The sequence below is a fragment of the Vulpes vulpes genome, chromosome 10 (assembly GCF_048418805.1).
Source record: "Vulpes vulpes isolate BD-2025 chromosome 10, VulVul3, whole genome shotgun sequence".
Classification (NCBI taxonomy): domain Eukaryota; kingdom Metazoa; phylum Chordata; class Mammalia; order Carnivora; family Canidae; genus Vulpes; species Vulpes vulpes.
Window position 1 is genome coordinate 87,542,604 of NC_132789.1, and position 24,777 is coordinate 87,567,380.

At 45.3% G+C, this 24,777-nt stretch overlaps 2 long non-coding RNA genes across 2 annotated transcripts; one reads left to right on the forward strand and one right to left on the reverse strand.

Moving 5' to 3' along the window:
• The first annotated feature begins 490 nt into the window (after positions 1 to 490).
• On the forward strand, positions 491 to 10,238 carry LOC112933441 (uncharacterized). Its single transcript, XR_003237672.2, has 3 exons — positions 491 to 710; positions 1,697 to 1,779; positions 5,548 to 10,238. It is a non-coding gene; the product is annotated as an uncharacterized lncRNA (long non-coding RNA).
• A 7,123-nt stretch (positions 10,239 to 17,361) lies between these two features.
• Positions 17,362 to 22,391, reverse strand: LOC140594243 (uncharacterized). The gene is made up of 3 exons (XR_011994978.1): positions 22,250 to 22,391; positions 21,920 to 22,125; positions 17,362 to 19,708 (listed from the first exon to the last, which is right to left on the reverse strand). It is a non-coding gene; the product is annotated as an uncharacterized lncRNA (long non-coding RNA).
• Positions 22,392 to 24,777: the final 2,386 nt, after the last annotated feature.

Consider the following 24,777-nt stretch of genomic DNA (forward strand, 5'->3'; position numbering starts at 1 on the left):
GTACGCCTATATGACTAGCTGTTGGAGACAGGCTGCCTCCAGGGAATGGACACAAATGCAGGTGAAGCAGCTTCTTCGGGCAAAGACCAATGCCTGGAAAGTGTCTCAGGTGTAAACTGATGGCAGCCAACACTCCGAGCAGTGAAAGCAGTGAGTTTCACTCAGTCCCCAAGGGGGAGCTGGGTAGCACACCACAGGGTCCTCTACAGAATGCTGGGGTGGTGGTGGGAATTAATCAAGGAGCTAGTGGGTAGGAACGAATCAGGGCAGTTATTTTGACAAGGTAGTGAGGGAAGGCCTCTCTGAGGTATCATTTGGGCAAAGACTTGACTGGTGTGAGGAAGTGAGCCATTCAAAGTCAAGGGTACCAGTGGTTCTAAGCGGGCACAACAGGGAATGCAAAGCAGAGAACAAACTTGGCACAGTTGAGGGACAACAATAAGTCCAGTGTGTCTGGAGCCAAGAGAATGAGGGGGAGAGCGGTTTAATCACTGACACACCAGGAAACCAGATGGTGGAGGGCCTTGCAGACCACGGGAAAGAGTTTCATTTTGATGCTAAGTATGTTGGGAAACATTGGAGCACTTTAAACAGGGGAATATGATCTAATCCACAGTTTTGAAGATAGTGCTTCACTACATAGACAATGAACACACAGAAGCAGAAGTGGAAGCAGGAAGACCTATTATAAGGCTAGTGCAGTGACCCAGGTAAGAGGGGATGGTGGCCGGCAACGAGGTTTCATGACTAGGGGCCCTGGCCTGGAAGGGATGGGATCCTAAATATATGATGTGTGGAGAAGCCAGAGTTTGGGTAGAGGGGACCTGAGAATGATTTTAGGTTTTTGGCCTGATGAAGAAGGGCAGGCATGGAGAAAGCTATTTCGGGTGTGTCTGGGTGGCCCAGTCAGTTAAGCATCTGCTTTCAGCTCGGATCATGATCCCAGGGTCCTGGGATGGAGCCCCACATTAAGGAGTCTGCTCAGCAGGTAGTCTTCTTCTCCCTCTACCTCTGCTGCTGCTCCCTGCTCATGCTCACTCTCTCTCTCTCTCTCTCTCTCTCTCTCTCTCAAATGAGTGAATAAAATCTTTAAAAAAATGCTATTTGGATCCCTCTTATTTGAGGTGCCTATTACACACCCAAGAAGAGATGCCTGGCATATGGGTATGTTTATCTGGAGCTTCAGGTCCTTTGTAGGATTCTGTTTGAAAATAAATGTGTTACTAAAATTTTGTTAAACACACACACCAGAGAGACAGAGAGAGAGAGAGAGAGAGAGAGAGAGAGGGAGGGAGAGAGAGAGAGAGAGAGAACCACTATATCTTGCTAACCTGTCTATAGTTGAATTTTTACATGCCTTGGAAATTCAGCCAGAAATTCTGTGGAAAAATACTGAAGAAACCCTTGGACCACTGATTTTAGGTTTGAAAGAGGAGCTGGCTGGCTACTTCTAAGAAGCATTTCTATGCAGCAAGTTTGGGTCTTTTTGTTTTCTTTCTTTCTTTTTTTTTTTTTAATTGGGGCAATTGACTTTGTTTGTAAGCCAAGAAAGGATTTCTCTCACAGGGGGATGTCACTTGATCTATGTGATCAGGCTCCCAAGAGACTGATAAAACAGAAAGTCTGTTCGTTTACTTTGAAGAATACAGTCATCTTATAATCGTATAAGCCTGTCATGTCCATTCTTTCCCTATAGGTAGAAACATGGGTAACCAGATTCAAATCAAAGGATTGCTTGATGAATTGGAATCAGATAAAGAGAATGAATGATTCGAACATGTAAGTTATTAAAATAACAAAATAATTCTGGGCTGATTGATAAATAGCTTCTGCCCTGAGCCTTCTATATGCTCCTACTCACCGCTCTTCCCATACTAAGTTCCCCATAGATGTCCCAGACATTAGAAAATAAATGTGTAAATGCAAGATATGTAGGACCCTAGAGCCCTGTTCCAGCTGTAGCTAAAGATCTTCCTGTTTGATTGGCACCTGTGTCAAGTGGATTGTTAGCTATGTGGACTCTCATCCAGTGCTAGCAGTTTGAATCTCCTCCCCATCTCTACTACACTGAGGCAGCCAACAGCAGTCCAGAGTCTTCTAACATGTGGGTACCCTGCCCACTGCCTTGCCCCAGCCTCACCTTGGCCAGATTTTGAATAAATACCAAGGAGGTCTCCAGCCTCCCTTTCCTCCATGTCTTGATGCTCCATCCCATTCTGACAGGCCACTCTGTCCCTGGGGATGTTTGCGTTGTCAATCCAGACTTCTCTGGTCTGCGATCCATCCTGTCCATTTAAGGAGACTTTGAATATATCTTCTTTGATCTGGTGCCAGCTGGTTTTATAATTTTTCCCTGAGAGGGAAATTACATTTTCCATTTCCAAGTTCTAGGGGGATGCCTCACAGTCAACCTCCACAGACTACCTACCCTAAGGAGTTTAATTTTCGTGGAATCCAACAGAGCTACAGTTGAAAGAGACCTTAATAATCATTTAATTCAACCTCCTTTTTTATGGACAAGGTAACTGAGGACCAGAGAAAGAATGGCAGGTTGAATTATTGTTTATAATGAATATAATATTTACTACCAGTACAAATCACAAAGAAGACATTAATAAACTGATCCATACCTGAAAGCTGCTCACTCTGCTTTTTTATAGCAGTATAAGCCTTGGTGACCTTCCTGAACAAACAGAGGCCAACGCCTCCACTGGGGAGACACCGGGGAGCAGTCAAAGGCCAGGGAGGCACCACAGGCAATAAAGAATCCAGGAGTGCAAGTCTCAACACCCACCTGACAAAGAAAGGGGAAGATCTCAAGAAAGAAGTGGTAGGGAGCTTTCGTAAATGTTTAATGAAGACAGACATAGCGGTTGCCTGGTCCAGCCCCCTTTTCTCAAGCAAGGGATTAGTCATGTGACAGTTGTTTGTCCCAACATCCACTTCCTCTTTGGACAGTTGCTGATTTTCTCTTGAGGAATCACTCCCTCCGAAGAGGGGAGGTCTTGCACAGCTATGGACCCTGGTGCCTGGTTTCCACCACTGAGGCCAAAGCTCAGGGTCCTTCCTCCTCCTCCCCCAGCACAGTGGTGAACCCAACAAGGAGCTGCCCTTTGGCACTCTTGAGCTCACTCATGTCAGCTACCACACCCTGATCCAAGCATTTGCACGAAGGGCAGTTCCTGGGGCTTCTGCTTCCCATCCCCCAAGGTGCCAGGGTCTCTGTCTGGTTCCCAGCCTTCCCGCTGTGTCAGTGTGCACCCAATAGCATCCTAATTCAATTGCCCTGTTGCTCAAATGAGCCTGGATTTTTTCTGCCGTTGACAACCAAAACCTCCAGCTGACACACTCCTCAAAGTCACTTACCCAGAGGCAGAGCTAAGCCTGAGACCCAAGTGCCCCCTGAATTTCATATAAGGGCAACATTACGAACTTAACTGTGCTCCCCGCCTCCCCCCTCCCACAGTCCACATGTTAAAGACTAACCCTTAATATCTCAGAATGTGACTCTGGAGATAGGGTCTCCACAGAGGTGATTAAGGTTAAATGAGGTCACTGGAGGGGTCTTAATCCAACATGAGGAGGCAATCAGGACACAGTCATGCACAGGGGAAGACCGTGTGAGGACCAGGGAGAGGACAGCCACACACGAAGGGGAGGGGCCTCAGAAGGAGCCAACCCTGCCAACACCTTGATCTTAGACTTCTAGGCTCTGGATCTGTGAGACAAGAAATGTCTGTTGTTGAATTCCCCGAGCCTGTGGCACTTCGTCACGGCACCTGAGCAGCCTAACGCAGGCACTTTCCACTGCCATGGCACCGCCCTGGTTTGGACATCATGCCAGCTTCGTCACACGAGTCAGCTCTGAAGAAGCTCAAATTAGCAGGCTGTTCTTAGAACCAGATTTCCTGGACAGGCTTCAAAAAACATTCTCTCTGCTGAAAGAGACATTGAGAGCCACTACAACCCCCACGGCTGAAAGTGGATCTTTCCCTCCCTTCGTTTCTGTAGTAATGGACAGTGCCCAGGAAAACAGGATAGATGGCTCCTTGGAGAAAATGGCATCATTTCTTAATAAATAAATGAGAAGTTAGGGCCCCAACTGAGAAGGAATTTTATCTTGTTCTCCCAACATCTGCATGGAGGAGAAGAAAGAAGCAGAGACTTTATTCTAATATTGGATTGGAAGGGGGAGGGTGAAGACCTGCGAAAAAGACTCCCTTTCTCCCTCTCCTACCCCTCCGTGAACACATGCTTCCCGAAGCACCGCCAGGCTCCCTGCTGTAGGCAAACAATCACAGAGGTCTCTTGGGGGAAAAGAGTCCTGATGTTACCTCCCGGAGGGTCAGAGGGAAGTGTGTAGGGCTGAGGGAATGGGAGAGGGTGGAGGCCAAAGGGCTGAATATTAATGGCAACTATCATCACCAGCTCTTAACATAATGGAAGAGCCCTTTGCAGGGCAATGCGGGGGTTGGCCTCACACGGAAACGCAATCTCCTGGAGCACAGAGTGGGCAGTGACAAGCAGTTTATCTTCCATTACTCCAAGGCCTTAAATCACTATCAACCAAAGCCAGCAAAGGAATCGAATCACTGACTCCGAACAGGACAGTCCCTTATCTTCCTAGCGAACGCACATATACACAAGACTAAGGTGCATTTTTATGGGTTGAATTGTATCTCTCCCTAAAAAAAGTCCTTAACTCTAGATATTTCAGAATATGACCTTGTTTGGAAAGCAGGTCTTTAAAGAGGTAATCAGATGAAAATGAGGTCCTCAGGGGAGACCCTAATCTCTTATGATTGGTTTCCTCATAAAATGGGGGAAATTTGCACACAGCAACACACGCAGGAACACCATGTGATGATGAAGGCGGAGATGGGGGTAATACTTTCACAAACTAAGGAATGCCCAAGATTGCCAGCAAATGCCAGAAGGTGGGGAAAAGGCCTGGGCAGGTTCTCCCTCACAGCCCAGAGAAGGAACCAACTCTGCTGACATTTTGATCTCACACTTCCAGCTTCCAGAACTGAGAGACAATAAATTTCTGGTGTTTAAGCCACTCAACTCACTCACGGCTCTAGCAAAAACTCTCATTTACTGAGGGAAGGTAAAGCGATCCCACCTCATCATAAAATACTCCACAGCAACGGATGGAGAAGAAGGAGTCCGAGCCATTCCTTGTGTCATGAGTTTGCCTGGGGAACATTTACTCAACCTAGTGGAGGTCCCCCCAAAAAGTCATTTTTCAAAGGGGCACTTCCTTTTTTGAAGAGTGCCCTCCCAGCCCCACTCCCAGACCAGCTGCACTGGGATTGTAGGTGATGGCAGCAAAGTAAGGAGGCTTTTTCCTGAAGCGGCAATGGACTTCCTGGTAGGCTTGCCAGATTTAGGATGCGTGATCCAATTTGAATTTCAGGTGAATGATGAATAATTTTCTAGTGTATTTTCCAAATATTGGGCTAAAAGATGCCTATTTTTTTTTATGGCAACCCTACCCTGTGTCCCTCATTCATCCTCCCTGTCCATTCTCTCTTTTATCCCTAGTGCAATGGGGGTGATCCCTTGGCATAACAACGTATGAAAGTTGAGGTGTGCGACATGAAATACCAGCAAGAGACAAGCCGGGTTGTCTCATGGATGCCCCCCTCTGGAGGAACGGCCTCCACCTCCGACCGTGGAGAAGGTTAAGGCTGTATCTTGTAAGGATCCACTGACCAGGCTGACAAGGGCACCCTTACCCGCTGTGATGATATGGGGCTCCCGCCTGGGGATGACCAAAGGACCACGAAAGAAAAAAGAGACCACGGCCAGAAGGAAGGGGGCTCCTGGGCAGCTTGTCCATAGCTGACTCCATGAAGCTAACAGGGTCACCTTAAGGCCCAGTTTTGAACCATCTTCTGGATTCAAATGTTCACATGATTATGTATCATTCTTCAGTTTTTGATCTTTCTGGTAAGAACTGCATGGGTGCATTGCATGGGATGCCCAAACTTGCCTGGGCTTTGCTTGCTCCTGGGCATGAAGCTGGGCACCCTGGACCCTGCCTGGCACAGGAGGTCATGTGAATGGTCAGTGAACCTTTGTCCCACAATGAAGGAACAATGGTGACCAGAAAAGAAAGTCTAACCACTCTCTACACCTAGGAAATAAAAAGCCAGGAGGTCAACTCCAGAGGGTCCGTCCTATCCAGGGATTATAGGAATTATCTGCCGGCTGAGTGCCACGAACCTGGCTGGGAGAAGTGGAGGACTCACTCCCTATAGGGCCATGAGCTGGAGTGTGAGCAAGGCTCAGCATGGGAAGCTGGCTCGTCCATGGCTAAATAAGGTCTGCAGGAACATACCGGTGTCCATGTAGCTGGAGGAGGGTCTGGTTGGCAAACCCAATGTCCAAGACTTTTGTCATAGGCCACAGAGAGTGAACCGGTGGGTCTCCAGTGGAAAATGGCACTGCGCTAGCCAAACCCCAGAGGTTTGCAATCTAAACAAACTGCCCAGGTGACAATTTCTCTTTTAATATTTTAAAAGTTGAACTTGGAGCAATTGATCTGTTGCCTACTGTCCACAACAGAGAATGTCACCCTGCTTCAGATGTAGTGCACATGTGGAAGGCAAGAGTTGGAAGGAAGGAAGGAAGGAAGGAAGGAAGGAAGGAAGGAAGGAAGGAAGGAAGAGAAAAGGAAGGACGGGGGGGAAAGGAAGGAGGAAAGGGAAGAGAAAGAATTTGAATAGATATTTAATCTGACCTATTTCCAAATCCAGTTTCTTCCTCTCGGTATGAAGTGCCCTGATGGGATAAGGAATTCGGTGCGAGCCTCTTCACACAGGCCAGCTTCCTTTTAGAGGATAAAGGTGCATTTGATTAGTTGCCCATGAAATCATAAGGAAAGGGCAGGGGTAAGGAAGAGAGGACAGTCAGAAGCTGGCAAAACAGGGACTAGCTTCCCTTCTGAGTCCCACAAGGTGCTTTGAACTCATTGTTTTCCTGTTAACAAATCCCAGTGCATCAAAAGCAGTTTTAATTACTGAAATCCACGTTGACTGATGAACAAAGGGATTCAACAAACAAACATTTACAGAACGCCTATTAGGTGCGAGCTGGCACCAGGCTGCCCAGGGGCAAATGCTGTAGAGATGCTGTCGTCAAGGCCCTCCCGGCCCAGTGAGGCTCACTGGCACATTGAATAAATCAGCATGTTCAGATGCGCACAGGGACTGCTCCATGGGTACCTGGAGGGGTGACCACCAGCCTGGGGATGGTGGGCGGGGGAGGGAGGCTGTAATGCGATCCGAAGGCTTTGGCCTATCAAAGAATGCACGTACCTTCACCTCTTTAGAGACCTACCGCAAAGATGCTGGTGCCAGAGGAGAATCCTGCGCTTTCCAGCCAAGGCAGCCATTTGTCCTTCTAGTCTGGTGATGCCAGTAGTAAGAGGCCAACAGTGACTATTTGATGGGTTTCCCTTTCCACGGCATGTTTCATACAGTACAAAATCCTGTGCACTATACACACCTGACTGTGGGAATGAAACTCATGATAGGAGTCCTGACATCTCACAATCCATTTCCTTTGTTCCAGTCATTGGTGAGGAGGTGAGACTGTTCTTACCTTTTTGTTTCTCTAAAACCCTCTGACATGCCTCATGAAATTTTGTTCATTCATTCAACAAATACTCACCTGATGCTTGCATATTTTCTAAGCACTGTTGGTGCAAGAGATAGGATGACGGGAAAGGGCCGACTTCTCAGAGTTTACTGAGGCTCTCAAACTTGGCCTAGGGAACTTATTTAAAGATGCAAATCAGCGCTCGCTTCGACAGCACATATACTAAAAAAAGATGCAAATCCTCAGCCTGATCTTAAGAATAATTAGATTAAAAAGTGTCCCAAACAAGGAGACAAACCAGGGCATTGGTTTGAGGCTGCCAGGGTCATGCGCCCTGTGTCTTCTAGCAAAGGTTGTGTGAAGATCCAGTGGCTGATTCTTGAGAACTCAGGTCTGTGGGAATGTGGGATTGGAGTGAGGGGGTCATCTGTGTCAGCTCCATAGGCATGTTGTCCCCGCAGAAGGGCCCAGAAGGGGAAAGGAGCATGAGAAAGGATGACCCCCTCTGCGAAAACTCCTCAGTACTTTTGCCTGATTATTATTCCATTTTGTCTAATTGCATTTTAAAATGCTCAGTGGGAGAAAAAAAAAAAAAAGCCAAGTCTTTTAATAAATTAAAAGCAGGTCTGCTTTTTAACCTGCAGCAGGTTTTTAAAAAGTCCTGCTGAGGGCACGCCGCTCAGAGAGATGCGGTCTTTACAGACGAAGCTAATTAGTGAACACCTTTGCCTCTGGAGTTGGAGGGAGTGTGAGGGCGCTGGGTTGCTGGAGTAACCTCGTCCAGATCGGGAGGCCACTGGGCATCACAAAGGACGCCTATAGATTCAGATGCTATTTCCCCTTCAGCGAATCAGGAGGCAGAGAGTGTGTGGTAACCGAAAGCTCATGGGACCACGGGATGCAGCCTTTCTTGGCTCTGATCCTGGGAGATCATGTCTGATGTTTCCTCCCCGACACACGGTGATCAGGGACACTTGGATGCCCAGCAGAGTCAGATTTAGAGGCAGAACTGGGCAGCTGTCCCAGTTACCAATCTATGAAAGGCGCTAAAAGATCACGGGGAAAAAAAATCAGAAACACAGAGCCAGTTAACTCAGGTTTCCATGCATGACTCCTGATATAATTGGCAAAACATAAACTTCAGCCAAAGTACACCCCATCCTTGAGTAAAACCTAAAATATGCTCCTGGTGGGTGCAGAAGCTTTGGTGCCTTTCAAGCCTAGTACCGACCGGTCCGGGTTCAAATCCAGGCTCCATTGCTTATTCGTGTGTGACCTTGGGCAAGATATTTGCCCCGCTTACATTCCTACTTTCTCAGCTAGAACATGAGGGTGACAGCAGTGCTGGTTGGGGGATGAAACAGGCACCCATGGAGCGCTTAGAACACAGCCCGGCGTGCAGCCGTCACTATTTAAGGGTTAGTTCTTCTTTACTATTTTTGTGACCAGCTCAAGCAACTTGCCTGGTGCTTTTTGAGTCTGCACATTTATCTGAGGCCAGCCAGTTGCATGTTCCGAAGCCGCAGGCTCCCTTTCCTGAAACTCTGGGAGTCCTGCATAAGAAGCATTTATTACGTATGAGTAATTAATTTTACTCTCTTAGAAATGTAAATCCCTTGGTAGGTTTTTAAAGAAACCAACTGATTTAGAAAATATAGAATAAATCTGAGCAAGGTCCAGTATCACAGAAAAGTGTCACCCACATGGAATCCCACTCCACTCCCCTCACCCCCAAAAAAGCCAAGTAACTTTTGGAAATGTCCAGCAGGTCCTTGTCATCGTAGCCCTGTATGTATTACTTCCATGCTAAGTGGGCAAGTAGCTGAGTTCTCTCCAGGTACGAGTGCTGGAGAATCTGTGAAAGATCATTTTAAGTTAAGTCAAGATGCCATGCTGTATTTGTAAAGACTCTTAATTTGAGCATAGAGGCATACGAGGTTTACTCACAGAATTTCCCTACCCCCCCCCCCCCCCCCACTAAGTGGATGTGGAACAATATTTAAGGATACACTTGGGAAGGTGCCAAAGTATTGGCTTGCTCAGGCCTCATCTGTCAGTTTGATCCTCAGGCCCCCTGCCCCTTCCTACCCTTCCCTGAGCGTAGCTGGAGGCCGGGCGGAAGCCAGAGCCCAGAACAAGTGCACCTGTGAGAGATTCCAGGCCTGGTAAGGAAGTCTCTAAAGCGGGACCAAGTCTTAGAAGATCGCTCAGCATTAGACGAGGTGTTGATGGGGAACAGTCAAGGCCCGTTACACTTCACCCCGAGAAGCTCAATCTCCTTTCAAATTACATCATCGTATATTTACCTAAAATCTATTACCTACACTGTATTTGTGAGCGGCTGGCCCGCTGTTATCCTGTTATTGAGTAATTTTGCTGTTTTACCAGTTGTGTCTTAAAATGTAAATTAACCTAAGTATTTTTTCACTGTAAAGATGATACGTGATTACTTTTGAGAATGTGCAAAATACAGAAGCGCATCAAGACGACCGGAAAATGTGCTTACAATCTCACCACCCGGAGGCAAGAGCAGTTAATCATCCCGCGTATTTCCTCCCAGCCTCCCCCCACTCTCATGTGTAGATATGTTTTCCTTTTCTAAATACATACATTTAAGTACAGAGTCGAGATTATGCTGTGTCCTGGTCTGATTCAGCCACTTAACTTTAGATCGTAAGCATTTTATTTCCTGCCTCACATCAGTTAGGGGCCTCCGGGAAACAGTTTCCCTCCAACCTCCTGAGGACAGGTGAAGGGACCTGGAGGGGTGCTGGAGAGCCCAGTGAAGAGCTCCCCCTGCTTAGCCTGCAGGGTCAGGGGGGGCCCCTCCCCACTGGAACCGGAGGGGTGAGGATGGGAGGGCCAGGGGAGGTGCTGGCTGACACAGTTAGTGGCCCCCCAGGAGAGAAACAGCCCAGGAATCAAGAACCCCACGTCCACGCTCCTCCTGCTGTGCCTCCCACCCCACAGATCCAGAGAGCGGTCCAGGGCAGGGAGCCTAGATGGTACAGAGTGGACCCGGAAAGCAAAAGGAGAGCATCTCTGAGGCATATCATCATAGATGCCTTATTTTTTTTTCATAGATGCTTTAAATACACTTTGAAAAACAGGACTGCCTAGTATTCCCTGGTATTCCTTTAGAGGAAAGTGCCTTAAATTATTTAACCAAATCCCTGTGGATTCTTTTGATTTTTTTTTAACAGTGTAACTAGCACTGCAGTAAATATTCTTATACATACATTTTTTGGCTACATCTCTGATTATTTTCTCTGGATAAATTCCCAGAGGTGGAATTACTGAGTCAGGGGAATCTACATTTTCAAGGTTTTGATATATATTACCAAATAGCCCTCCAAGAGGCTATTATACCAATTTAAATGTCTACGAGCAACGCATATCGAGTTTCTAATCTGGGGAGAACCTGTTAATTAATCTATGATGCAGGTTACTAAAAGCACTGCCTTCTGGAGACCTAGTGAGAGATGCCTGGGTTGGAGAAGATTCTGGAAGGAAGAATCAGCCTCTCCGGGGCTGCCCTAAAGCCCCAGGTGCATGAAAGGTCACACCTCTTGAGCCCTGAAAACTGACCTGTTTTCAAGACAGAAGACAGCTTCAGAGTCAGTTCACTGGGGGGTCAGCAGGAGTGTCTGACAATGGGACATGAGGTGATGGCCACCGGGTTGGAATTTTGTTTCATTTGACCTCATTTACCCAAGGCCGAAGTACAGTAAACAACAGTGGATGGTCATATAAGGCTCTTCGTGAGGTCATTTCCTTCGAGAATAGTTCCACCCAGCCAAGAAAGGATCAGAGCAGGACTGGGGTGCAAATGAGAAGCCAGGGCAAGTTAGGACAGAGGGTTAGATAAGAAAGGGGAGGGAGGGCAGAGGAGGAAGAGGGGGCAGAGGGCGAAGCCAGAGCTGTGGCTGGGGGCCCGTGAAACTCCTCTCCTGTGAAGAGCCCCCAGTCTGTGACCCTAACTTGAATGGACAGGGTCAAGGAGAAAGAACACTCTGGAAGGGAGCAGGGATCCCTTACTGAGGAAGCACACGCTGGATTCTATTTTCCTTCCTTCAAGGAAATAAACAAGTGCCCCAGGGGCCAGAGACGGCCATCTCCTTTGTGCATCAAGAAAAGACTTTTTCAAGAGTCTGGGGTCCCATCGAATAAATTAAAGAATAAGAGTATCGTGAACGGGGCTGCCTATATTTGTGCCTTGGCAAATAAATCACATGAATCTTTGGTAATTTAAATTCATCACAAAGAAATAACAGGCCAAGTCCAAGGAGGCGTAGATATATATAGATGTATAGTCTATTATTGCTCGAGGAGAGTATAAATATTAATAATAGTCAACTTTGAGAGTGTATTTTGTGCTCTTGATGCAATTTAATCCTCTGACATCAGGAGACGAGTAAGGTAACCTATCCGGCCCTGCCCAGGCCCCACATCCTAAACCTGCTCCTGACGAGTGCCTTCCAACCCTACCCCCCACTGAAGGCACACAGGGAAGGGCTGCAAGGCATGTTGTGAATACTGGAGCCCTGTTTGCCACTTGGGCATTCATTCATCCTCCATTTCCTTACAAACATTCACGTGCCCCCAAATGACCCAGAAGGCTTTTCTCCCAAGTGTCTTTCCCAAGCTGCTCTTTCACTACATTCAGTGCTCAACGCTGCCTCCTCCAAGCAGTCTTCCCAGACCACCCTATGTAACATAGAGCCCATTCAGCTCTCTACTCCCTTATAGCACTTGATGTTTCTCTTATCACCATCTGATACGTGTGTGTGTGTGTTTAAATATTTATTTGTTTGCTTATTCTGTGTCTCCCACTCCAAGAGTGGTATTCTGAGTTCTTGCTGGAAGGTGACTTGCACACAGAGTTTGCCCCTCAGGTCCGGCTGAGCCCATTTCCAAGGTCCTGAGGGCTTAGCTGTTTTCCATTGTGTGGAGGTTCTTGGTTGCCAGCAACAGAAACCCAGTCAGACCAACGTGGGTGAAAGGCCAGTTCATTGGGAGACACAAAGCTTGGAGGGCCAGGCTGGGCCCAAGAGACATATAGAAAGCTGAGGAGGCCAGGGAGCTGGAACCAGAGCCCAGGTCACCATGGGAAGGGGTGGTTGGACGCCAGTAGGAGGTCCCTACAGTGACACTCAGTGCGGCTGTCTCTAGACCTCCAGTAAATGGCAACAATTTGTAAACCATACCTCTTTCTTTCTGTCTTCAGAGCCCTGTGGATCAACTCAGCCTGAGTCACAGGCCCACTCTGCTTCCCTCACCTCAGCTTTGGCTTCCAGAGGGGAAGGCAGTACTTCGAGACCCTCCAGGGTAGTACACACTGAAAGATTATTCCTGATTGAAGGCAGAAACCCTCTATAGATAGCTACAACACGTATCAATGTGAAGCAGCCTCATTCCCAAAATAGTGACAGAGATTCACTAACTCCCCTCAGTAACAGGTAAGTAGCCCACACACCCAAAGTCTGGACTCTGGAAGTTTCTTCTTTGGCCAGCTGCTGGCCAAAGCCAGGGCATCTGTTTTAAGACCATACTTGGGTGGATCTAGCAGCATCTTGGAGGCTTCACTCTCATAAGGGATGGAGGAGAGTGGTCTGGGATGGTGAAGCTGTGCTAGCCAGGGTCACCTGTGAGGAGCCAGGGGACACATGTCTATGGCAGGCAATGGAGTCCCAGCTCCTCCTAAACCAAGATAATTGGCTGCCTCCCTAGGGCACTGTCACACCGCATATGGGATTTTTTTTTTCTCTCTTTGGTGGCCTCTCCTGAGAAAAGATCAATTAACCTCAAGCCTGTCTTCAAAAGGAAAGACTCTTTTTTCTTCTGAGGATTAGAAAAGAGACCCTGGAAGCTGACACATCCTTTTGTTGATTCTCCACTCCCCTCTCTCAGGGTCCTGGAGAAGCGATGCTGGCGACAGTCACCCCAGGCTAGTCCCTGACACCGGACTCAAGAAGACAACACTTGCGGCATAGAAGCCACCAAGTCAGGTCTCAGCGCCTTGGGGTAACCTGCGCCGGCCTGTGCTGGGGGCCTGGTTTCTGACGAGCACCTGACTCTTCCTCGCCGGCAACCAGGAGGACACATACCAGGTTTCAGGCTTCAGAGGCAGAGAGACGAGCACTCAGAGATCTCAGCTCTTGGCTCCTTGCAGCCTCTGTGTCTGTCTCCTAGATACGAGGCAGGAGGCCCCTAAACCGTCCCCGGATGATGGGCCTCAGTCCTATTTTTAAAAGCCCTCCAGGAAATACACTTGCTGCCTACACTTCCTCCCACCCACTCGCTCTTCACTGGCTTCTGATCTGGCTTCCGCCCCACCTCGCTCCTCCTGGAGCCTCAGGAAGGACCCCACGGGCCTCCTCCTCAGCCACAGAGCAGCAGCCTCGCCTCGCCTCAGCCTCAGCGTATGACAGGAGATCCTTCCCCCCCTGGTTCCTGGGACAGGAAGTGCTCCTCGTTTCCTACCTCCTTCATGTGCCACCTCCCCAGGGAGCTGCCCTAACTCCTGCCTCCTGCCCCGCCCTGGGGCCTCCCCTGGTGCCTCCCAGCCCATGGCCTCCCACCCACCTGCAGGCCGAGCCGGGGCCTCTCCTGGGCCTCTCCTGGGCCTCTCCTGGGCATCTGACTGTCCCAGACCCAACGGGGCATTCACCGCTCCGAACCCATTTGTCCCCTGCTGGTGCCACCTCTCTTCAGGGCGCCACCAGGGTCCTGGGATCCATTCTCAGCCCTGAGTACTATGTCTGGCCTGCCCACCTGTCTCGCCTCCCACACCCAACCATTTGCCAAGTCTCTCTTCGCCCCACCTCTGTCACCATCCTTCCAGTCCCATCACATGCTCGTTTTCTAGTCTTCTCCAGATCACTGCACTGATCTCCTAACCGATTCATCCCCCCGCCGCCCCTCCCACACGCCTCTCCCCATAATCTGGATTCTGAGCATCTTCAAAAGGACTCTTCTTAAAGTTCAGTCCAGAAGGTGTTATCTTGTCACTCCCCTGCTCTGAAACCTCCAATGGCTCCCATTGCTGGGAGGATAAATTCCCAACTCCTAGGCCTGACGTTACACTCTTCATAAGTCAAGGTTCTGCGGATCTATGTTTTGTCTCTTCTTTACGTGCAAATTTCTGCCTTTCAGCTCAGGTTCTCACTCATTTGAATACTCTGTGCCTTCCCATCTCGAGGCTTCTGCTCAAACCGGATCATTTCTCATGGAATGCCTGTACTTTTTACTTGTTTCTATCAAAATCCTACCTTCCCTTCAAGGCTCGTCCCAAATGCCACTTCCTCCCTGAAGCCTCCGTGGATTTCCCCAGCCAGGAACGCTTTCCCTTCCTCACGCTCCCTGAGTTGACTTGTGTTTCTCTCGTCACACTCATCATATATGACCTCGTGTCACAGCATTTGAGTATGTGCACTATTGCCTCCACCCAGGGCCACCTCGCGGAGGGATTTTTGTCCTACTGGCCGAGTAATTTGCTCAGGGTTGGTGTTTGTTGAGTTAGGTCATCAGGCTAGCTAAGGATATGTTTGCTTCCTTTTCGCTGCTTGAAAATGCACGCTCCAAGTACAGCATCACAGGATCACATCAAGGTCAGGAATATGGAAATGTGTTCTGTTTGCAGCCACGAGCGCAAATCCAGAAAGCAGATCAAAATCCAGTTCTTGACAGTCTCCCACCACTGCTGCATAGACCTTAATTACTCTTGTGGAAAATATTCAAGGGACTTAATGAGCCTGGCGAGGAGGAGGGGGCAAGTGTGAGGGAGCCAGGGCCGCTGCTGTCAAGAAACGCTTTCTTCCTGTAACCGTATCCCTGGGGCCAGGCCAGTACCTCGGCTTAATCCCCCTCCCTGTGGTCACTCAGGATATGATTACTGGCATCAGATGCAAGCACATGTTCCTGTTCCATTAATCTGAGAGAGGCTGAGAGCCTGAAAGGGGAGCCACTAGGGCATTGCCGAGTTGGTCTAGTTACCACCTCAAAGAGGAGCAGGGGAGGGGGAGAGGAAGGATCCGGCAGGTGGGCCAGCAGAGGGGCCTACGGAAGCCAGGCGAGATGAGAAAACCACACGGACGACAAGTTCCTGTCGCCGGGAGGCCGAAGCCTGTCAGCTGTTAGGAGCTGGGGCCTGCAGCAGGGCTGTGCACACCCGCACGCGGGCACACGCGGCCCATGCAACCGGGGGGTGCCGCGCTCTCCCCCTTGGGTCTCGGCAGCCGGCCTGTCACCCCCTGGGGACACTGCTGCTCGGGTATACAGTAAGCCACGTGACATAACCTGCCTCGCACACGGCAGTGGCCGAGGCTACGGGCAGCGAGGAAGGCGCCGACAGCTGCCCGCCTGCCAGGTGGCGGTGGCCACGTCTGAAAGCCATACTCTGCGGCTCGGCGTGTCTCTGTTCCAGGTGCCAGAGCCCGTGCAAGTGCTCAGGTGACCTTGTCTCTCCTGAGCAGCGTCTCCCCCCACTGGGCCGGGGGCCAGGTGGCCTTGGCCTCCCCACAGGTTTCTCCTATGGGAAAGCTTGCGAAGCCCCCCCCCCCCCGTGTCATCGGATGGGTGCCAATGGAGGAACCCACCAGCCTTAAACACACATCTTCTTCCTGAAGGGGGTGTGTGTGGGGTCTCTTAAATGACCCAGTCCCCTCTGTCCAATCCAGGTGTCCCCAGCCAAACATTTCTTAAAAGTGCCTGGGAAGGGCCCAACAATTTTGGCCGAGTCAAGGTCCTGGGGCAGCAGGAAAGCCAAGGTCATAGGTTATGGACGGGGAAGTACTAGATTCAGTGTTCACCTGTGAACCCCGTCGTTCCATCTGGGACTGCTCCCTCCTTCCTTTCTCTCCTCCTCCCCCTCCCCCTCCTCATTGCTAGCTTCCCAGAACCTCAGCAATGCAGACAGGCAATTTCTTAAAGAATAGGCCTTCAAATTAAAGGCTACATTTTCGCGTCTAGCTAGTTACCTGGCAGTTAGGGGGAGTCAATGCAGGAGTAAAGGTTTCTAAAAGCAGAGGAAGAAGGGCTCCCCGAACAAGCAGGGTTAGGCTTAACCCCCAGGAAGCTGGGAAATTCGGAGCTCTGGGCAGAGTGGCCTCATCCACTGCCCGAAGCCTCCCTGCCGGGCCTCCGGGCCTCCACTCGGCAGCCAGAGTACAGCTGTGGACCGGCTGCCCCCACCGCCTTCCTGCCAGGCTCGGCCGAGGAGAGGATACAGGGACAGTTAACAGCAGGAGTCTTAGCTCCTGGCCCGGGGCCCTTCCACAGGCTGCAAAATGAGCTTAAGCTGTCACCCAAACAGGCCCCTGGCTGCTGCAAGGCCCCTGCACGTGCCCAGAGCCTGTGCTTCGAGGAATGATGAGCAGTCGACCTGAGCTGTACCCCCAGGTTTGGAGACCGGTGGGGGGGGTCACCACTGACACCTCACGTGTGCATCAGAAGGCGGCTCAGAATCCTCCATCACAAGGATACCTACAGAAATAGGTGTGGGGGGCACTCAGCTCCCGCTGGGCATCGGTCTGAAGACATCGGTGAGGGGAGCAGAGTCCGAGCCCGGAAAACCGTCTGCCCCCCAGAAGCCTGTCCCATGTCTGCTTTGCAGAGAGACTGTCTGACCTACCCTGAGCCCTGTGGATCCCCAATCTTCTCCCACTCAGAAAGCAGCGCTCACCCCTCATCAGATGGAGATGTCAGATCACTGGGGGACGAGGGAACTTGTGTGGCTTTTCACTGTTATAGACATTTTTTTTTTCAGATTTACATTTTATTAGGATATAATTTATAGGCAGTAAAGTTACTCTTTTTAATGTAACAGTTCTATCAGTTTTAACCACCACTTACGCCACGTAACTCTCATCCCAATCAAGATATTAAAGCATTTTCATCATCCCCAAAAGTTCCCTCAGACCCCATTGCCATCAATCCTGATAGCTCAGCCCTGGCTTCTTGGCAACTGCTGATCTAGTTTCTGTCCTGATAGTTTTGACTTTTTCCAGAATGTTCTAGAGTTGGAATCATACCGTATGTAGCCTTATAATCTGACTTCTTTCACTTAGCATGATCCACTTCAGATATATATGCGCCGCTGCATGTATCTGCAGCCTGTTCGTTTGTATTGCTGAGAACTGTTCCAAGAATGGATGTACCAACAGTCCATTTAACCATTAACCAGTTGATGGGCATTTGGCTTTTTTCCATTTTTTGTGTGTGATTAATGATAAAGTCGTTAAAAGCATTCAAGTGCAATTTTATGTGTGACCATGGAGTTTTCATTTCTCTCTGGTAAGTACCTAAGAGTGAGATTGTTAGGTCTCTGGTACGTGGATGTTTAACTTTATAAGAAACGGCCAAACTGTCTTTCCAAAATGGCTGTACCATTTTACTCCCCAACAGTGTTGAGACTTCCAGTTGTTCACATCTACATAAGTTCTTCTTCTTGTCAGGTTTTATCTTATTTTATTTTAGCCATCCTAATACATAGTTGTATCTCATGATGGTTTTAGTTTGCATTTCCATAATGACTAATGATACTGAAAGTCTTTTCATGTGCTTATTGACCATTGATGGAGCTTCTTCAGTGACAGGTCTCTTAAAATTTTCTGCCCATATTTATGAGGTTGTTTTCTTATAATTGAATTGTAAGATTTCTATATATTCTGCATATAAGCCATTTATCAGATAAGTGCCTTGCAAATATTTTCTCCCAATCTATGGTTTCTTTTTTTAGTTTGATAGCATGATCTTCCAAAGGGTAAAATTTCTTGATTTTGATAGAGTCCAACTTATCAATTGGATTGTGTTTTTGGTTTTGGCATTAAGAAAAAACTCATTGCTTAACTCAAGATCACAGGTTTTTCTCCATGTTTGATTTGAAGTGTCATAGATGTATGAGTGAATGTTATCACTGTTGCATCTTGATTATTAGAGCTTTATAATGAGCTTTGAAGGTAGCATTGGATTCCCAAACTTTTTGTTTTTTAATTGGCTTGGCTATTCTGGTTTCCATTTACATTTTAGAGTCCACTTGTTGATTTTTATTAAAAAATCTTGCTAAATTTTTACTTGAGATGTTACTTGAGATTTCACTAAATCTGTAGATCAGTTTAGGCAGAATTATGTTCCTAACAATATTGAAACTTCCAATTCATAAGCATAGTATGCCTCTCCATTTATTTAGGGCTTATTCAATTTTCTTCATGAAAGTTTTGTAATTTTCAGAATACAGACCCTGCATAAATTTTGTTAGATTTTAACCTAAGTAATGGGACTTTATTTTCAGTGGTGTTTATTTAATTTCAATTCACACATTTTTATTGCTATTGTAAAGAAATATAGTTGCTTTTGGTGTATGGACCTTGTATCATTCATCCTTGCTAACTTCACTAATTCTAGTAGTTTTTCTTCATACAGTCTTAGGACTTTCAATATAGTCTATTTTGTTATTTACAAATATATTTCTTCCTTTCTAACCTATATGTCTTTAATTTCTTTTTCTTGTCTTATTGCACTACCTAGGACTTCCAGAATAGTTTTTAATACAAGTAGTGAGAATGGACATCCTTACCTTGTTCCCAGTCTTAGGGGAATATTATTCTTCGTTAAGTATTTGACCGGAAAAGTCAAAAATATTTTGGCTTATTAAGTATAATGTTAGCTATAGGTTTTTTTGTAGTTGCCATTTACCAGATTGAGGATGTTCACTTCTATTCCTCACTTTCTGAGACTTTTTAAAATCACGAATAAAAAAAAAAATCACGAATAGATTCAAATACCATCAAATGCCTTTTGTGTATGTATTAAGAAGATCCTATAGTTTTTCTTCTTTAATCTGTTATATGATGAAATAAATTGACCAATTTTTAAAATGCTAAATTAATCTTGCAGTCCTGGAACAAACCCAACTTGATTGTGATGTATTATCCCTTTCATATGTTGTTAGTTCAATTTTCTAATATTAAATTGATGAATTTTGCATTTCTTTCCATGAGGGGCATGTGTGTGATTTTTCTTTTCATGTGAGATCTTTGTTTTTGATATCACAGTAATGTTGGCGTTGTAAATTAGGAAATGATTGCTCCTTTTCTATTTTCTGAAAAAAACATTGTGGAATATTGGTATTATTTTTTTCCAAAATCATCTGGTACAATTTTGCAGTAAAATATTTTGGGCTAAAGTTTTGTTTTGTTTTGTTTTGTTTTTTATAGGAAGGCTTTTACTATAAATTAAATTTCCTTAATAAGATATAGAACAGTTCAGTTAATCTATGGTTTCTTGAATGAATGTTCCTTGGAAGAAATTTGCCCTTTCACCCAAGTTGAATTTATAGACATAAAGCTGTTCATAATATTCCATTATTAGTCCTTTAATGTCTGTCTGATTTGTAATAATGTTTCCTTTTTCATTCTTTTTTTAAAAAGATTTTATTTTTTTTTCATGAAAGACACGGAGAGAGGGGCAGAGACACAGGCAGAGGGAGAAGCAGGCTCCTTGCAGGGAGCCCAATGCGTGACTTGATCCTGGACCCAGGGATCACGCCCTGAGCCAAAGGCAGATGCTCAACTGCTGAGCCGTCCGGGCGTCCCCTTTTTCATTCTTTATATTGGCATTTGAGACTTTTTTTTTTGTTCAATCTGAATAGAGGCTTATCAGCTTTATTGATCTTCACCAACTTTTTGTTCCATTGTTCGTTTTTCTGTTTTCAGTGTTATTGTTTTCTGCTCCTATCTTTATTATTTCCTTTTTTCGGCTAATTTTAGGTTTAATCTTTTTATAGTTTCTTAAGGTAAAGGCTTATTAGATTATTTATTTGAGATCTTGTTTTCTAATTAAGTGTTTATAGCTATGTTTCCCTCTAAACACTATTTCAGCTGCATCTCAAAAGTTTTTATGTGCTTTGTTTTCATTCCATTCAAACTTCTTTCTTTACGACTTACTTTTTTCCTTATGACTTCTGCTTTGACCATAGGTTTTGTAGAACTGTGTTATTTAATTTCTAAATATTTTTGACTTTCCAGATAGATTTCTATTGTTGATTTCTCGTTTAATTCTATTGAACTAGAAATCTGGCCGAAGAATATACTTTGTATTATTTCAACTTATCAAAATTGGTAAGGTTTATTTTATGGCCCAGAATATTATCTATCTTGTGAATGTTTGATATATACGTGAAAAGAGAATATATTTTGCAATTGTTAGTGTTCTATGAATGATGACTAGGTAAAGTTGGTTCATGGAGTGTTCAATTTTCTAACGCCTTACTAATTTTTATCTACTTATTCTATTCCTGAGATAAGAATTGAAATCTTCAATTATTATTTGGATTTTTCTATGTCTCTTTTTACTTCCATCAGTTTTTGCTTCATGTATTTTGGAGTGCTATTATTAAGTAAAAATCTCTTTAGGATTATTACATTTTCTTGATGTGTTGACCACTTAATTCTTATGTTACTTCATTTTGTAATTCTGGTAATATTCCTTGTTCTAAAGTCTATTTTGTCTGATATTAATATAGTCACTTTAGCTTTTTTTTGATTAGCATTGATATGGTATACCTTTTTCCCATCCGTTTACTTTTAACCTGATTTTATATATATATATATATATATATATTTTAAGATTTTATTTATTTATTCATGAGAGACACAGAGAGAAAAAGGCAGAGACACAGGCTCCATGCAGGGAGCCCCACGTGGGACTCGATCCCTGGTCTCCAGGATCATCCCCTGGGCTAAACCACTGAGCCACCTGGGCTGCCCTAACCTGACTATATTTTCACATTTAAAACAGGTTTCTTGTAAAGACTACTAGTTGGATCTTGCTTTTTTGTCCCATCCAACAATTTCTGTCTAGTCACTTCACTTAGTGTAATCATTGATATTGTTGAGCTTAAATCTGTCATTTTGCTACTTTTTAAAAATTCTTTCCATCTATAATTTTTCTCTTGGCTCCTGTTTTTCTGCTTGCTTTTAGACTGAATACATTTTATCCCATTTTATCTCCAGTATCAGCTTATAATTTATATTTAAAAATATTTATGGATGCCCTAGGGTTTATAATTACACCTTAATTAATTATATTCTACCTTCAAGTAATATTATAAGGCTTCATATATAGTGTAAAGGTCTTATAACAGTAAGCTTCCAAATCCTCCTTTCTGTCTTTTGTTCTACTATTGTCGTATATTTTACTTTGACAGATGCAATAAACCCACAATATCTTCTTAACAGTTTTGTTTTAGAAAGTCATTATCTTTTGTTTAGAGAATGATTAAAAATAAGAAAAAAAAAAACATTTTACTTACATTTTAACCATTTCCAGGTAGCTCTAATTTTGGAGGAAGTTGATCTAAGTTTTTGCTAGATACCATATTTATTCTCCTGGATGAGGTTTCTTTAATATTTCTTGAAGTGTAAAGTTGCTGGTGATAAATCGTCTCAGCTTTTGCTTTTCTAAATAAGTACTTGTTTCATCTTCATTTTGAAAGATGGTCTTACTAGGTAGAGAATTCTGAGTTGACAGAAGATTTTCTTAAAATTTTTAATTCTACTATTTTAATTTTTAATTAAAAATTTTAATTCTATTGTCTTCTAGATTGTGTAACTTTGGAATGGAAATCAGTTGTAATTCTTACCTTTTTTCCTTATCTTTGGCTTTCAGGAGTTTGCATATCATATGTCAGGGGTGTTGTTTCCTTCTCCACTTCCTCCTCCTTTACTTTCCACTCTTCTTCCTCATCCCTTGTTTCCTTTTATTCCTCCTGCTTAGGTTACTCTGAGCTGCTTAGATCTGTCAATTGATGTTGGGGATCTGTTTTTTGTTTTTTTTCTTTGCTTGTTTGCTTTTGGAAAACTCTGCCATTATCTCTTCAGGTTTTTTTTTTTCTGCCCTATTCTTTTTCTTACCCTTTGGAATTTCGATTACAGTTACATCAGACCATTTTGTATTGCCCCACAGTTCTATTCTGTTTCTCTCTCTTTTTTTCTTTTTGATGGTTCAGTCTGGGACATTTCTATTGACCTGTTTTCAAGTTCACTGATCCTCAGGTGTGTCAATTTTATTTGTGAATTCAAAGGAATTCTTTATCTCTGTTACCTTGTTTTTTACTTTTGGCATTTTCATTTGACTCTTTCATATAGTTTCCATCCCACCACTCAAGTTCTCCATCCAAGGTCATGCATGTTGTCCATTAGCTCACCAGAGCTTTTACTTATTTATTTATTTTGAGAGAGAGAGAGAGAGAGAGAGAGAATGAGTACAAGTGGGGTGGGAGGGGCAAAAGGAAAGGGAGAGAAAGAATCTTAAGCAGGCCCTACACTTAGGACATTGGGCTCAATCTCATGACTCTGAGATCGTGACCTAAGCCAAAATCAAAAGTCAGACACTTAACTGACTGAGCCACCCAGGCACCCCTCACCAGGGCTTTTAAATATTAATCATAGTTATTTTCTGTCTGATAGTAACAATATGTAGGTTGTCTCTGTAGGACTCTGGTAATAATTTTCTCTCTTAAAGTTATTTTTCTTTGTTTCTTTGTCTATCTCACAATTTTTTGTTTTATGCTAGACTTCAGGTGTAGATTAGTAATGACTGAGGTAAATATTATTTATGTCTGGAAATGGGCATTCCTTTTCTTCTAGTAGATCTTTATTTTTTTATTTTTTAGATATTCATTTGAGAGAGAGACAGAGAGCATGAGAGAGAGCAAGCATGAGCAAGGGAAAAGGGCAGAGGGAGAGGAAGTAGGCTCCCTGCTGAGCAAGGAATCCAATGCAGGGCTCCATCTCAGGATCCCAGGATCATGACCTGAGCTGAAGGCAGATGGTTAACAGACTAAACCACCCAGGTGCCCCTTCTGCTAGGTCTTTAGTGTTGAAATTGAATCAGTCTAGTCAGAAGGTGAGGTGCATTTGAGTTTTATTCTTATGGTTACCTGTAATGCACTACTTATCTTCAAATTTCTCTAATGCAGTGGTTTTCAACCAGAGGTGACTTTGCCACCAGAGAACATATGCCAATCTCTGGAGATGTTTCTGATTGTCACAACCTGGGGAGGAGGATCATACTGGAATTTAGTGGGTAGAAGCCAGGGATGCTTCTGAACATCCTGCAATGCATAGAACAACAATGCAAAGAATTACATGGCCCAAAATGTTGATAATGACAAGGTTGAGAACTTTGTCTTATGCTTGTGGTGTTGTGTACTCTACCCTCAAGTTTCAGCCTTCCTTATGTGCTTGGGCCTCAAAGAGATTCTATTTCATCGTTCTTCCTTCTCATCCAAGAGGAGACAGCTGTTGCTTGTTACTTGAATGGTGGTGGATGGTGGGAGGGGGATGGTGTCTTTGTTGTTCTGGTTTCCCCTCAATCTTAGCCAGGCTCTATGTTCTGAGTCTCAGTTTGGGGCTTTCTCAATGATCCTGGCCCTCCTCCTTATGGCAGCCAAACTCTGCCTTGTATCTTTGGTGGGTCTTGCAGGAACAGAGTTTTCTGCCCTCTGTCAGCAATAAGAGACCTCTTGTGGTATTGGTGTAGGATTCTAGCCCAGAATGTCTCCTTCCCCTTTACCAGAAGTAGAAGCATTTTTTCCTTACCTTTCCCTCATGCCCTGTGGGTATCAGGGTTGGTTCATCACTTTTAGGTGCTCAAGGCTCTTGCTCCATGAGAGAGAAGGCTTTGTACCATCCCTGCAAGGGCAGTTGCTCCTTCCTCCAGGCTGCTTTCTCAGGTCTCCCATCCCGCCCACAATCTTCTGAGCACCCTGAAAAGTTTCAAGAAGTAGAGCCTGGAAGTGAATGCAATGTCTCATGTTTATGGCTCCCTGAATTCTATGCTCTCACACCAGTCCACCTCATTTTTGGCAATTCCATAAGAATTTCAGCTCCTCTTCTACCCTTGAGTACAGCACGTAACATCTCTTTCTCCCAGGCTCTGCCATAGGTGACTTAGTATTGATCCCCCTCTTTTTTAGAAGAAGCCCATCTTTCCATAGATTTTAGACTTCTTGGTTTCTCTGCAACCTTAGCTATCCATGGTTCAATAAAAGCTTTAATTTTGTAGTTTATCTAGATGTTTCTTCTTGTTTCTCTTTCCAGTTATCTACTATCTAGGTACCACATCTAATGGACCTAAAATTTTTGGTATAGTCTATTCTGTGACATA